Genomic DNA, 12,340 nt, shown 5'->3' with positions numbered 1-12,340 from the left:
ATGTGGTAAAACTGGGGGTTGGCAAGCCTGTCACCCAGAGGTGGAGGCAGGTGGGGGGAAGATAGGGGCCAAGAAGCAAAATGGAGAAGCAGAAGAGGCAGGACAGGTACCTGCTCTACCTGCTGGCTTGAGAGCTGGTGTCTGAGGCTGCATCCTTTCCCACATCACACGCCCTTCTCCTCTTCATCCAACGAATAGACGAGTCCAGATGTGAGTGAGCTGCTGCCCCTCAGTTTACTATTTAGGGAGAGTCGTTTGCAAGTTTTTTACATGACTCCCCAGCTCCAAGAAGTATAAGCTAGCTCTCTCTCTTTTTAAATGTCTTGCTTGTAAATTGTCCCTAAAAAAACTATTGTGCTCATGTCTGATCCTTGCAGGTAGCATGGAAGCACCTTGAAGGTAAGGACTCTTTGACAGGTTCCCACAGCTTATCTTTCTCCCCTACACCCTTGTCGCCTGACAGATTTCCCAGTGAGACAAAAGATTCTGAACTTATTACCAGACACAAACAAACATCCGTAACAACTACATACAAATTTTCTTATCTTTTCGGAAATGTAAAATATACCTCTGTGTGTGTGTGTGTGTGTATTTTCCCCCATCTTTTCTCAGCTCTCATTGCTAAATCCATGATTTCGTGGTAGAAATAGCGGTAACCTGGAAAACAACTAGAAACGTCTTGGTTTTTAATATTCTCCTAAAGGCAGAGCATCTTTTTCTTTCCAGCTTGCTGACAACACAGTCGTTGGGTGTCAGACACTCAGGATGGGTGCTTCTTGATAAAAAATAATGGACACGTGGTGGTTGTCCTAGCAGCTTCTGACCTTGTTTCTATTTTCTATGTGTTCTCTAGGAGGAAGCCTGGGTCAGCTCTGACACACCCAGGGCTTCCAGCTCTTTCTCAGCATCCTGGACCCCTGCCAGTCTCCATTTTCTCCAGGTCCATGAGGCATAAGTCAAATCTACGAGGTCTTTGGAGCTTGGCATCTACGAGGCAAAGTTGAGGAGCTGGATGGTCCTCTGCCAGTGCATAGAGAGTTGGGGGTACCAGTTGGTTGACTGGGCAGGTCCCCAGGCTGAGCAGGATTCCAGGTCAGTAGACTCAGAGCAGCCCTGGGAGAACTGGTAAACCCACCCAGGGCTCTGGCCGGGCCCGGTCTTCACCTTGTCATTGTCACCATCTTCTAACCTCTTTTTTGTTTGTTTTCAAACAGCCCTCCTTTTGAACATTCGTATTCCTTTAGAAGTTGATTTATTCTATCTGCTTTATGCCACAGGAGCGCTTTTGCATTTGGTGTAAGCTGGTGCTCTCTTTCCTTTCGATGGGGATTTGTCTTCAAAATTAATTTCAGTCATTTCTTCTTCTCTTCGTATCTTTATCAACTCACAAACATTTCTTGGAAAGACCAGTTGATATGATTTATTGGATCTTTAGAAAACCATTACTATCTCTTCTATTCCGTAATTATTTTACTTAAAAGTTTATAAAGTTATACTCTTTTTAAAAAAATTATTTCCTCTCTCTCTATATATATATTTATTTATTTTTGATTGGAGTATAGTTGCTTTATTCAGACGTGAACGTCACAAAAAAAGTGTCCTTCTGTTTACGTAGTAAGTACAGGATAAAAAATACCAGGATTTGTTTGTTGTGTCCATATATTTCAGTGGGTTTTCTTCAGCCTTTGCAACTACAAAAGCAATACAGTTACTTTACTTGAAACCTACCAGAGAAAAGGAGAGCTGTCAGCTCTAAGTAGTTTTTCAATTAGTTTAGTCTTTCTTTCTCCACTGGAACAAGTGTGTCGCCCGGAAGCCTTCTCCCAGAGTGCGGAGTGATGAAGCGTGCGTGGCACACGGCACTGCTTTGCAATGACATCTTTTTCTGCACAAGCGTTCTGAAATCACTGTGGATGGATAGATAACCTGTCTTGAAAGGACAGCCTACTGTGATTCGTAATCCTGGTACTGCAACAGTAGGCATAGCTGCCTAAGACAAAAAGGCTTTTTCCAGCTTTGTGTGAATTATCGCTCAGGCATTTAAAACACGGAGTCTGTTCTTCCAGTGCAAAGGACTCTCGTTAATGTTAATGAAAGTCACACATTTTCTCTCAAAGACAGAAAGGATGCCTCAATCTTTCCCCAGGAATCCTATATAAAGAAAGAGTATCTGTAACTGCTTTTTTTTTCTTTTTTGTCGTGGAGCAGAATGGGATAATAGAGCTTAGGCAAAAGCTGGCAACATTTCAAATCAAGCTCTCCGTTTGTTGACAGTAGAAAAACACCTCAGTGTTGGAGCATAAATGCAAACGTCTCCCTCCGTGTTCGATACTTTTCAGGTTTCTCACTCTCTTTTTCACTTTGAAGGGAAAAGAAAAATCATTTTGGTTTTTAAAAGATCAAACAGATTTTAAAATGCATTTAACAGACACTAGCTGCTCATTTCCCCGTTAGTTCAAATCAAGCCTTCTTATTGATAGAATCAGAGAAAAAGAGAGGAGATAAAACACAATAGATGAAAGACACCGATAAAAATAGTGGCAGCATAATGGTTCTGTTCTTCAGCTCTTAAGGGAGCACAGCCTATCATTCTTCTCTGTGCAGTCCTCCTTACCTCCTCTGTACAGTAGCAATCCAATTTCCCTTTGGTGATCGGGAACAGTCACTCCAGTCAGGAGACTAAGACCTTTCTAAGCTATTGGTTCAACGGTGTAAGGAGCCCAAAATGGCATGTAGACGTTTTAGTGACACCACTGTCGTGTCCCCGATGAGAGCATCTTCCCCTTGAGAATCGATGCCAGAATTCTGTGTGTGTGTGTGTGTGTGTGTGTGTGTGTGTGTGTGTGTGGTACATGGGCCTCTCACTGCTGTGGCCTCTCCTGTTGCGGAGCACAGGCTCCGGACATGCAGGCTCAGCAGCCATGGCTCACGGGCCCAGCAGCTCCGTGGCACGTGGGATCCTCCCGGACCGGGGCATGAACCCGCGTCCCCTGCATCGGCAGGCGGACTCTCAACCACTGCGCCACCAGGGAAGCCCGATGGCCAGAATTCTATACCCAGCAAAATATTTTTCAAAAATGGAGGCAAAATACAGACTTTTTCAGACCAACAAAAGCTGAGAGTAGTTCTTTGTTTCTTTGTATGTGTCGTTTAAAGACACCCACCCTTCATTCACTGGTTTCTTTTAAAATTGTATATTTGTCTTGGATTTTTTGCAGTTTCACTATGACAAGTACCTGTGTGTTTTTCTTCTTCATTTTCCTCTTTGGTATTCGTCAGTTTTCACAAATATGTGGATTGTTTCATTTCTGGAAATGTATCATTTCTTCATCATTTCTGAAGAATATTTAGTCACTCTTTCTTCAAGTATTGCTTCTTCTTCATTCTTTTTGTTTCTTCTGTATGGGTCTCCAATTAGGGCTGAGGTAGACCTTCTTCTTACTATATCTGCTATACCTCCTACACTTAAAAAATGTTCTAAATCTTTTTGCTACTTCAGATTTCTTTCAGCTAATTTCTTCTAACCTATCTTCTGTTTCATTAACTCTTCAGCTGGGTAAACTGATAAACTCTTCCATTCAGTTACTGTATTTTTTAGTTTTGAACTTTGTACTTGGTTTTGCTCCAAATCGTCTATGTCACTGTGTAATCGTTTCCATCTTACTGCTGGTAATTTTAAGCTTGGCTTATAACAATATAGTTGTTTTGTAGTCTGTTGTCTGATAATTCCACTGTCTAGAGTTCCTGTGGGTCTATTTCAGTTTTCTGTTATTTCTGCTGATTCTTATTCCTAGGGTCTTGTTTTTTCTAGATGTTTAGTCATCTCTGACCTTTTTGGACACCTGAAATTATAAGAATAATCTGAGGTCCCAGATGGTATAAACTTCTTTTGAATATCATTAGGATATCTATAAATTGTAAAATTTTTTGGTATCTATCTACAAAATTTGTGATCTTCAAATGAATGAGATTCCATTGTGTTGTTAAAAATGTATGTGTATCTCTACCTTAATCTATCTATTCATGTCATTAAATGCTTTAATTTGAGGAATCTAACTTGATCTAATAGCTAACTCTGGACCAGGCATTTGTATTCCTGATTTTTGCATATTTCATTAGAACTGATTTGATTGATGTTCTTGTTTCCCTTTTAAGCATTTTGTTGTATACTGTGAACATTAAAAAAATTATTCCAGATATAACATCCTGAGTCACATGACTTCTAGAGTTTTAATTGATTAATAAATGTATTTATATTGCCTAAATTTAAAAATCATGTTTTTTAAAAAAATAAATTTCTATACATGATATCTTTTTGTTCCTACTACCTTAAAATATGAGATGCAAATAATGGGACAGTCACATTACTTTTGCACAAGAACCAATATTCACTGTACCAATATTACACTGTAATTTGTCCTGATTATATTGATGGCTTCTTACAGAATCTATGAGATTTTGATCACAGTGATATGGTCCCCTGGAGACTATATCCAATAGGTACCTGCCTGATATTACACAATGTGGTAGATAAAAGAAATTAGTTTTAAAAGTTACCTTGATATAATTTAAGTTTATTAATTATTAAGCATGGAATTCATTCTTTTCTAGGAGCTGCCAGTAATTGTGTGTCCTTGAAATCAGTATTCATTCCAACAAAAAGATAAAACCAAATTGCAGCGAGTCATAAAAATTCCTTTTCCCTTCTCACCCTCATTTCTTGTCATACTATTATTTTATTTTAACTCTTTCTTCAGCTTTATTACTTCTAACCATAAGTATCTTACAGCTATCCCTCTGATTATAACATTTTTCCTTTGGGGAAAATGAGGCTTTGCATTATACCATTTTTCCAAATGCTTCTAGGATTAGAAATACAGTACTCAAATAGGTAGTACACATATTGGTTTCCTTAAAATTTATTTCTTTTGTAACACAAGAATAAAATATTGGTCTATTTATAATTGGACCACCAGATATATTTTCCTTTTTCCACAGGGGACAAAATCATACCCAGACTTTAGATATAAGAGCAGACTATGTATACATGAGGGAACTAACATTATTTGAATCTATTACCTTCCTTTCTGCCCATTACCTCTTTTCTTCGTCATATTACCCACTCCTCTTGGAGACTCCATATTGAAACAAAATGAAACAAAAATGAGACAAGATGCAGAAATGGATTTTTCCTTTATTCACATATAAGAAACCTCTACGTTTTGGTCTACTCTGGGAAGAAAGTAATATAGCTTTTCTTTGATTTGTAGTTTCCTATTTGTTGAATAGAATGGTAATTTCTCACTTCAATGTTTTTTTAGCTTTTTTTTGATGGGGGGTGGGGAAGCAAGATAACTATATCATTTTTCATTCTCTTTCTCAAAAATTCAAATACTTTTTCATCTTCAGTGAAGTTTGCTCTTAAGATCATTTTAATACTTTTGTTATTTCAAAACAAGGCTCTCTGGACCAAAGTTCTGAGCGGTACGAAAAGGAGGGGAGAAGAAATGAACAAGGTAGTGATCTACCACCTTAGACTAAGATTATATTTCATTAGACTTCTTAAATTCTTTAACTACATAAGGGTCACTAAATGTTTGAGATTGAGCTGGACCTGCAGCCCTGGGTCAGGAGACCAGTTGCCAGGTTGGGCATCTAAGTCTCAGCACCATATGAGACCCAACTCCTGGGTTCTGTGATCTGAGCCTCATGACAGATTTAACAAATAACAACCTTAAACACTTTGAGTGCTTTAACCAAACAATTATGGTACTAAATTCGACATTAAAAAATACTCATCGAAAGGCCTGGTTTATATTATGGTGTCTATATCAATTAGCTGGAAATACAAAATAGTATTTTTAAAGAAGCAAATTACTTCTCTCCTTGGAAGGAATAACATTAGTCTTTTTTCTTCTTACGTGATCAACCTCCCTGCATCCTATCTATCGTCTATACATTAGTCTTTTTTCTTCTTACGTGATCAACCTCCCTGCATCCTATCTATGGTCTATACAAGCCAGGGTGCATTGATCATACTGGTACTGAATGCATCTTGAAACTTTCAACTCCATCCTGTTCCCCTGAGTTCTTTCATAAATACAACACTGATTTCACATTTAGTGCTGTTAAAACTTCCGTTGTTTACTTTTTGCCTTTGTAGAGTCCATTGTTACTATCATTGTAATGCCTTTGGTACTTACATCTGGACAAAATATCCCTTCTCTCTCTTGTGTTAATGATTAGCAGGCAGGGGATATACAGGCTTCAACTCTTCACTGGCTTAGGAACTCCACTGACCAACCTGGTCTGAGTCACCAGAGCATAGGTGCAGAAATTCATCCATGACCCATTTACTTCCCTAGCATGTTTACCACCCTTTTCTCTTTGCCAGCTTGATCTTGGAGCTAGCAGTGGAACACTGCTGTTGAATTGTGTGCTGTAGGTGAGAACAGAAGTGCCAGCTAACTCAACCCAACATTCATGGGAGCCAGAGCAATGTCATTGCTTCCATTGACTTTTCTGCATTATCAAGAGAAGCAGCCAAAAAGTGTCAGCACCCAATGGCTCCAGAAAGAAGTCTGAGAGTATTGTTATATTGCTATAATGGCATTCATCAGAAAGAAAAGTCTTGGCAGCTGGTGATATCACTCTTACTCATCTGGTCGAAACCTTGTGTTACGCAGTTCGGACCAGCTTCATTGTTCCAGAAAAATCTAACACACTCATTACAAATGGTCAGCGATCAGCCCACAGTCTTCTTTGTAACCCTCCATCCCAAACTGGCAGGGAGCAGCAAATCTGTGGACTAACAGGATGGCCGGAATGGGAGGCGGCAGGTCCTGCTGGTCATTGGAGGCATTCTCTCCTGATAGTTCTTTTCCTAACTCTGTGGTAGGCAGAGTAATGCCCCCCCCCCAACAAGTCCACATCCTAAACCGCAGAATGAGTGAATATGTTAGGTTACATGGCAAAGGGGAATTAAGGTGGCAGATGGAATTACGGTTGCTAATCAGCTGTGCTTGAGATGGGGAGATCATCCTGAATTATCCAGGTGGACCCAATGTAATCCCAAGATCTTTCAGTACGGGAAGAAGAGGTAGGAGAGGACGTCAGCGGAATGCAATATGTGAAGGACTCAAAACCTCTTGCTGGCTTAGAAGAGAATGAAGGGGGCTACAAGCTAAGGAAGGTGAGTGGCTTCTAGAAGCGAGAAAGGGCAAGATAGTGGATTCTCCCCTAGAGCCTCCAGAAAGGAGTGCAGCCCTGCTGATACCCTGATTTTAGCCCAGTGAGACCCATTTCAGACTTTCGAATTACAGACCTGTAAGATAACACATTTGTTTTAAGCCACTAAATTTGTGCTAATTTGTCATAGCAGGAATAGAAAACTAATACGATGTCTTTAACTATCTCACCATTCAGCTGGATCATGAACCCTAATAATGACAAAGCAGATAAACCATTTGTTTAAAATTATCTTAAGTTCACTTTCACTAACGTCGGAGAGAGTGTCTGCACCATCCCAAAACTGTACAGCTGCTATTGCTGACATAGAAATTTTAAATGACATCAAGCGCATGTGGTGGCATTTCAAGGGTTTTTTTTTAAATGCAGTTCAGGACCTTTCTGATTCTGGATTGTCCCCGAACAATACAGATAGAGTATTTTTATTTTTTTATTTTAAAATAATTTCTAACTATGGAAGTCAAAAAAAGGAGTAGGGCTAGAGTCAGTAATTTGTTGGAGCTGCCTTGTACAGGCTTTGAAAATATGGTTGTTAAAATATTAGTTTTTTAAGCCATGAAATTATCCATGGTGGATGTATTTACTCCTCAGAAACCAGCAGACACTGCAATGGGAGACGTGACTGCTAAATCTGTAGCAGCACAGCACTGGCTAGAGTTCTCTTGGACAAACATCCTCAGCACATGTTGTATCTCCCCATTCCCAAGAGGTACCCACTACCATCAATTTAGTATGCATCTTCCACATTACTTTCTATGTATTTATATACTTCGGGGTTCACGCATAAAAAGTATAATTTTGTTAGCATTTTTCCTATTTATTTTTACAAGTGTCATGATCAATTTACTTTTTTGTAGCTTGCTTTTTTTCCCTCTCAAGAAAATCTTGGTCTCCCTCCTTTTTTAGACTATATCATGTGTCATATATGTAGTATACTATCATATTGTGTAACTTATTTAACAACTGCTCTATTTATGAATATAAGCATAGTTTAGAATGTTTTACCACTACAAACATTGCAGCAGCAAATGTCCCTGTAGTCATTTTCTGGTCACTGTGTGTCTAGGATAAATAATGACTTTTGGAATTTCTGGGTTTAAGGGTCTAAGCATTTATAATTTTATAATTTTAACATAAACGGTCAAATTTTTTTCCAAAGGGGCTGTAATAATTCACAGCTCTGCCAGCTGTGAATGGCCATGAAGTTTCTCTGATTTTAACCTAGATTTAGTCAATGTACATTTCCCAACATAATGGAGAAAAAGTGACCATTTTAATTTGTGTTTCCTTGATCACTACTTACACTTAGCATAATTTCATGTTTATTGGGTATTTGTTATTTGTTTTTAGAGAAATACCTGTTCTGGTGCTTCCCTTACTTTTCTATTTTTTGGTCCTTTTTCTAATCAATTTGCAGACCACATTCTGGGTACTAATCCTTTGTCTATTACTATGGTATGAGTATTTTCTCCCATTGTCCTTTAACGGTATTGCTCTTTCAACTTTAACTAATCTTTTTATTTTCAGTTGGTGTGCAACCGACAGAAAAGTTACAAAGAGGTACAAAGTGTTCCTGAATACCCCTCACCCAGTTTCCCCTATTGTTAACACTTCAAGTTACTATAGTACCTTTGTCACAACTGATGAACCAATACTGATGCATTATTATTAACTAAAGTCCATACTTAATTTTTTATTAATTTTCCCCAATGCCCTTTTTCTGCTCCACGAGTCCATTCAGGATATCGTGCTACATGAGTTGCCAAGCCTCCTTAGCCTCCTCTGGATTGTGACATGTTTTCAGACTTCCTTTTTTTAATGACCTTGACAGTTTTGTGACGTACTGGTCATGTATTTTGTAGAATGTCCCTCAGTTTTACAAAGTAGAATTTTGTTTGTCTGATGTGTTTTCCTGCCTTGACGGGGATTGTGGTTTCGGGAAGAAGATCACAGAGGATAAGTGTCATCTCACCATGTCGTACAAGTGTCCGTGCTCTTCTGATTTATCCCTGTTGATGTCAACCTTCATTTCCTGGAGAAGGGAATGTTTGCAGTAGGAAGTACTAGGTAAATCATAGAATTGCATTCATAACTCTGCTTTTTACTGTTTTTTTCTATAGAAATTGAATATTGCCTTAATAAGAGCTAATTGGCACGAAAAGAGAAACCAGAATATAGGTAATTGAGTTTATTGAATAATTCCAAGTAACTGCATGTTAAATATTTATAAAGTCTGTTGTTTTTATGAGTTTATTTATGAAACATAGATTCTGCCCATGAGAGTACACTGGTTAAACTTTCTCTAAGGCTATTTGGTTAAAAGGGATGGTTCCATAAAAAGAAACGAAATTGAGTTATTTGTAGTGAGGTGGATGGACCTAGAGTCTGTCATACAGAGTGAAGTAAGTCAGAAAGAGAAAAACAAATATCGTATGCTAACACATATATATGGAATCTTAAAAAAAAAAAGGTTCTGAAGAACCTAGGGGCAGGACAGGAATAAAGGCACAGGTGTAGAGAATAGACTTGAGGACACGGGGAGGAGGAAGTGTAAGCTGGGACGAAGTGAGAGAGTGGCATGGACATATATACACGACCAAGTGTAAAATAGATAGCTAGTGGGAAGCAGCCGCAGAGCACAGGGAGATCAGCTCGGTGCTTTGTGTCCACCTAGATGGGTGGGATAGGGAGGGTGGGAGGGAGGAGATATGGGGATATATGTATATGTATAGCTGATTCACTTTGTTATAAAGCAGAAACTAACACACCATTGTAAAGCAATTATACTGCAGTAAAGATGTTTAAAAAAAAAGGGATGGTTTCCTATGTCTTATTTTTTAATAGTAAACAATATGACAGGAAATAAACAGAATAAAGACTACTACAGCACATATTGCGTTTATAATAGTATAAATTTGCAATTACATCTAATGACCAACGTTAAACACAGTGTATTAACTTATTCAAATTGCTCTTCAGTATAAATTATGCCATTGATTAGATGTACGGTGGTAGCTATGAGATGTAAACTAAATATTGTGACATTCTTTAATTGAAATAAATGCTTGTACTTCAATTAAGGGCAATTTTTTAGGTCATTAACTCTAGAAATTTGTTTTAATAGTCTATTCAGAATTCTACAATCAAATGAATTGAGACACAGGCAGCATGGGTTTTTTTAAGAACAAATCAATGTCATATAAACCTGATAACGTTTTGGGGATATAATGATAAGGTAGCACACACAATTTGCTCTGCAAAGGAGTGACAATGTCTATGTCTGTCTCTTCTAAATCTTATTATGTCAAATATGTCTACTCCTTTCCAAATAATGGTTTGTGGGCAAAAGATATCTAGACCTTACGGCGTATGAATTTTGCTCCCCTGTAGTTTAACCCATCTGAGAGTTCTTCGTTAGCCCTGATAAAATGCAGCCACATATTAACCTCAAGTACAGAGTAGGCAAAGTTAGCCCAGGGTCTTTATGAAGTGTCTTACACAAAACTTGACCGAACCCTTGTCATTTCACTTCAGCAACGTGAGCAAAGTATCAACGTCTAAATGATATTTCTCAAAGTAGGGGCCAAGGACGCATATCAAGATCACCTTGAGTGCACAAAGTGCAGACCTGCTGAATCAGATGCTTAGGAACTGGGGAGCCATCTGCAAGTTTCCCATCTCTTTAGGTGTCCTTATGCAAACTGAAGTTCAAGGTCCACTGCCGTGAAAGGTACTGTTTTATTTATAATATGTGTGGGAGAATAAAAATGAATACATGAAGTTCTCAAGTAGAAGGATCTTCTTACCAAATAAAACATCTGTGACAAGACGTTTTGCATTTCTGAGGATATCATATTCCATGTAGCTTGTCTCCTTTAACCCTTTGTGGTAATAGACTGTGTCACACTCCACCTTGCAGTTACCCAGTATCTCTGCAGTACTAGGTTGTAACCTCCTTGAAGGCAGGACTCGTGATGTCATCTCTACATCCTTATAGCACCTATTTGATTGAGGGCCCAAGAATATTTGACGATCTGAATTGGGAAAACAATTAGCTAATCAGATGAGATAAAGTATTACAGTTGCTGAACATTTATATTACTATTAGGTCCAGTGATAAATTATGATAAATGACACTGAAAACAACAGGAGTAGTTTCTGCCCACCAGAAAGTAATACAGTTCTCAGTAATCAGTTCTCTTGATTATCTCCTAACATTTTCCTCCTGGCTTAATTCCAGGGCAAACCTCTTCCATCACTTTGCTTTGCATTTATATAACAGTTTCCCTCCAGACTTCAGGGACATTTCCAGGCACACATGGTTAATGTTCCTTGGGCATAAGGGAAGTTGGATTAAATATATACTGACTCATATATGTATTTATGATTATTTAGGTAACAATGATGATAAAGGATCAGAAAACATATAAAAGATGCACAATTCATTCTAACCTTGTAATAACAGGTGAGTAGGTGCTGATTTCTATTTCTTATCTCTTATGTGCTAGAAAATCATGAGATCTCCTACCCTATATCCCCTCAATGAACTCAAAATGTTTTTCCTGTTCCTTGGGTTTGGGGATGGGGGCTGGTGGGGGGAGAAGACTGAAAAGATACTCGGGTTGTGTTTTTTCTGACTTCATCAATCCAAGCCGTACAACTACCTAGTGAATGGCAAGATGGTAGCAGCCTTTTATAGGTCACCTGCCTTTGGAGATGTCATCACACAGGGAATTGTTACTTTGTAAATTTCATACTTTTTAGCCACTAACAGTGAAGAATTGCCTTCTTCCCCGACCAGCGACTGAACCCGCGTCCCTTGCACTGGCATGCGGATTCTTGACCACTGCACTACCAGGGAAGTCCTGGAATATATTTTCATTTTTATTTATACAAATTTATTTTTCCCAGCTTCATAGAGATATAACTCACGAAAAAAATGGTTTGTATTTAAAATGTACATGATGATTTGATATATGTATACACTGTGAAATGATTACCACCATGAAGTTAGTTAATCATAGTTACCATTTGTGTGTGTGTCTGTGTGGTGAAAACCCGTAAGATCTACTCTTCTAGCAAATTTCAAGTA

The sequence above is a fragment of the Kogia breviceps genome, chromosome 17, assembly GCF_026419965.1.
Source record: "Kogia breviceps isolate mKogBre1 chromosome 17, mKogBre1 haplotype 1, whole genome shotgun sequence".
NCBI classification, from domain to species: Eukaryota; Metazoa; Chordata; class Mammalia; order Artiodactyla; family Physeteridae; genus Kogia; species Kogia breviceps.
Note: the sequence above shows the minus strand (reverse complement) of the source record.